At 36.2% G+C, this 4,083-nt stretch overlaps 1 non-coding gene across 1 annotated transcript; it reads left to right on the top strand.

Annotated features, from left to right (window-relative positions):
- The first annotated feature begins 856 nt into the window (after positions 1–856).
- Positions 857–963, top strand: LOC136221206 (small nucleolar RNA R71). The gene has a single exon (XR_010684986.1). It is a non-coding gene; the product is annotated as a small nucleolar RNA R71 (small nucleolar RNA).
- Positions 964–4,083: the final 3,120 nt, after the last annotated feature.

Below are 4,083 nucleotides of genomic sequence, written 5' to 3' on the forward strand. Positions count from 1 at the left end.
TTTGGATTTTGGTAAATCAGTTCCTGGTAATGTTGCATCTCCGGGCATTTCCGGACCTAAGTAATTTTTCCCTGAACGAAGAGTGATAGCCTTCACATGCTCTTTCGGATTTTCCTCCGTATGGCTGGGAAGACTTCCCTCTTTTCGGTATGGAATTGATTTAGCAATTTGACCAATTTGAACCTCCAAATTATGGATGCTAGATGAGTGGTTTTTAATAAGCTGATCGAATTTATTTTCGATCCGTTTAAAACCATCGTCGTGATTACTTATTTTTCCACCGATAGCATCTATGAATTTGTCGATTTTAGAAGATAAAGTGCTAATCGTATCTCTTGACTGATTTTGATAATTATTAGTACGATTTTGATTAGCATTTGCATTATTATTATTATCTCTCCAATTAAAGTTAGGATGATTCCTCCATCCAGGATTATAGGTATTAGAATAAGGATTATTAGTTTGGTTTTGCCCTTGGACAAAATTTACCTGTTCGATCTCGCTCATACCTTCATAATCCACATTCGTTTGGATTGGATTACCATTAGCATCGCACGGTGCCATAAACCTATCAATTTTATGCGATAAGGCAAAAAATTGGGCTTGTAACATCGCAACTGGATCAAGATTCACTATACCTTTAACTGATGATGTGTTTGAGGATGATGGTTTCGCCACTGGTATATGTCCACGTTCTGCGGGCCACATACTGCTGTTGATTGCCATTTCCTCCAAAAGTTCTCTTGCTTGGGCCGATGTCTTCTTCATAAATAACCCTCCCGACATAGCATCTAATGAACCTCTAGTTGTAGGATTTAATCCATTATAAAATGTTTGCATTAAAAGTGCATCGGGCAATTGGTGGTGTGGGCATAAACGTTGAAGTTCTTTAGAACGTTCCCAAGCCTCATAAAGAGTTTCATTATCATTTTGAGAAAAAGATGTTAACTCCTTTATGACTCTTGCGGTTTTTGCTAAAGGAAAATATTTTGATAAAAATGCTTGGGCAAGTTGGTCCCAAGTTTCAAATGTTGCACCTGGCATAGAAGTTAACCATTCTTTGGCTCTATCCTTCAAAGTGAAAGGAAAAAGACGAAGTTTGATTGCTTCGGCAGTCACATCATTTATTATAAAAGTGTCACAAATTTCTAGGAAATTTGTCAAGTGGGTGTTAGGATTTTCGTTAGGCAACCCATAAAATGTTACATTATTTTGCAACATATTAAGCAATGCTGGCTTAATTTCAAATTGGTTTGCATTTATTTGGGGTCTAACTATGCTATTGGTTACACCGGCCACTCCTGGCCTAGCGTAATCCATAAGTGTTGCCATATTTTCTGGCTGCGGTTCTGAATTTTGTTTATTTTTATTTTTCTTGTCTTTCTTTTTCTTTTTAATGGTTCTTTCAATTTCTGGGTCAATAGGGTCTGGTGCAATGCCTGATCTTCGAGAACTGTGCATGAACTTGAAATCTTACATGAACCGAAACTACCTTCAAAACAGAATTTGAAAAATAAATATGTTAGTAAAATAAAATTAATAAATTACAAAAGTTAAAATAAATATGTATAAACTTAGATCCGAAATAAAACACGAAAAATCTAAATTTTTGTTAAAAAATTTGGCGTTCCCCGGCAACGGCGCCAAAAACTTGTTGAGCGATTTCCGCAAGTGCACGGTTTCGCTTGTAGTAATAAAAAGATATCGATCCCATAGGGAACGTTTTTCAACAAAAACTTATTTATGTGTAGATTAAATACGACTTAAGGTTTATATAAATAGATAATCGTTATTTGAAATTGGTTTTGAGATTGATTGAATAAGAATTAGGTTAGAATATGTAGAATGTTAGAAATCAATTCTGTTTTGAAAAATGAATTACAAAACAGAAACGTTTAGTGTTTAAATAAGAGAATAATTGTATTTGTTTGCATTAAGCAAAGAAAATAACTTTAAACTTTGTATAAATTATAAAAATGTAATAACGTAAACTCCTTCAATTAAAAGGCTTTGAACCGCAGACAATCCTCTTATGGTCGGGTTAGATTGCTACCTTAACCAAATTAATACTTATTTGCATAAGAATTAATCTGCCTAAGTGTTCAACAAAGTTTCCTTGTAATGATTTTGAATTTAACTACGTTTTAATGAAAACACCAGGACTCACTTCGGATTTATTACCTCAAGTGCTACATAAAAATATATTGAATTATATGAACTTTATTAAATGAATTGTGAATTGATACAGTTTATAGAGAACAGCAAGCATGGAAGCTTTCGTCGACTTTCAAGTGAACGGGGTGTCAATCCTTTCCTCGAACCTCGTTTAGAGTTTGTCAGGCTCCTGGGTCGAATCCTCTACTTACTCTTCTCGCTGAATCTTCGGAATAGAGATGGGTCGTCTACTACCAAAATGTAAACTAATAAAAACTGATCTAAATCTAAATCTAAATGCTACTGTGTTTGTAATTATTTGATAAACAATGTGTGTACATTGGATTGCTTTTTACAAAATCGAACTTCTAACTCTGAATCGTTTAACTCAGAATTTCTGCATTAATTCTGTACTAAATCTTAACTCTAAAAAATCATCTATCAACTCTGAAATCAACTCTTTATTTATAGATGTTGAAGAGTCGAGTCTAAGGAACGTGTCTGCTACGAAAAGACATTCTTATCCAATCAAACGGACGCGTTTCTTTGAAAACGAACAAGTATATGTTGTGCTGCCTGAATTTCTGAACTTACCGAGAATGTAAATTCTCGGCCGAGAATGGAGAAACAGTTTTTCAGCCTTCGAACGAAAGGGGGAAGTGCCTAGGCGACGCGTGTCGCGACCGAGAATGGAGGATTCTCGGTCGCGACACGGGATATTTTTCTCCGTTTCTGACTTCGTCCTCGTCCTCGTTTCGATGCGTTTGATTTTCGTCGTCTTTGACTCTTTTTGTATGGCTTTTTCTTTGTTTTTTGACCTCTTTTCGTTCCTATTTGGATTTTACCAAATATTTAGGTACCTTGCATGAAAGAAACATATTCGGACGTAAAAGTACTCTAAATAGATATAAACAGCACGATTTTGTAGCAAAACTGATATAAATATTAATGATATTGTAGGTATATTTTGGGCTTAACATGTGTCAAACAAATTCTGTTGGTCCCTTATAACGTGACAAGTTAGTTCCAAGGGGGGGGATAGGAACTATTTAAAAAATTGTCCATTGAGGCTGACTTCTTTTCTTATGAAAAGGTTTACACAGCGTCACTAAGTAGATTCAAGACACAAGCTTAGTCAACTAGTGACTAAGTCTGCTTCTTTACTTGAGTTAGGAAATAGCACTTAGAGTCTATTCCTGAACTCAGCTTCTTAGTAAACTTAACTCAGCGTGAGTTCTTTACTTTGTCAGTTTTATAGCAAGCAATATATATTAAAGGAGTTGAAGGGTTAGAAAGATGTTACTCAGCAGACTTATCCTGGTTCGGCCTCTCCGCCTACGTCCAGTCCCCGGAACTCGTTCCGAGCTTTTTGAATTCTCTACTGAGCTCTTTAAAGGTAGAGCACGTAACATTTTACAGATAGAAGCTGAGTATAACAAGAGTACCTTCCTCTATACCTCTACTCACTCCTATATCTACGCTGAGTACTATAACCGAGTACTCAGCCTCTCCTTTCTATTCTTCTAGAAATGATAAAGTGTTTGTCCTAAACAACGATTGCTAAGACACTTTAGATGATTGGAAATCACTCTAGACTTTTACACAAAGATTAAGAATTGGTGTAAGGTATTTGCTTTTCTTTTCTCACAGAAACTTCAAGTATGAATTTGGTCAGCGTTTCGACTAGTTGAAGATCTGCATCGATTGAAGCAAATGGATGGCCTTTATATAGTGACACTTGAGGCACCTGGTCATTTCGAATTTCGAAATAACCGTTGGAGGGAAACGGCTTCCTGTCGTTATCACTCTGGGCGTGCTCAGCGTCGTTGGCCAATAGGATTCACGCATCTTCTGCCTTCGTCAGTCTTCGGCAGAATGTTTCGACATTTAAGGAAAAGTCCACGAGACAGCTTCTTGCGCCTTATGAAC

Source organism: Euphorbia lathyris, chromosome 2 (genome assembly GCF_963576675.1).
Source record: "Euphorbia lathyris chromosome 2, ddEupLath1.1, whole genome shotgun sequence".
NCBI lineage: Eukaryota > Viridiplantae > Streptophyta > Magnoliopsida > Malpighiales > Euphorbiaceae > Euphorbia > Euphorbia lathyris.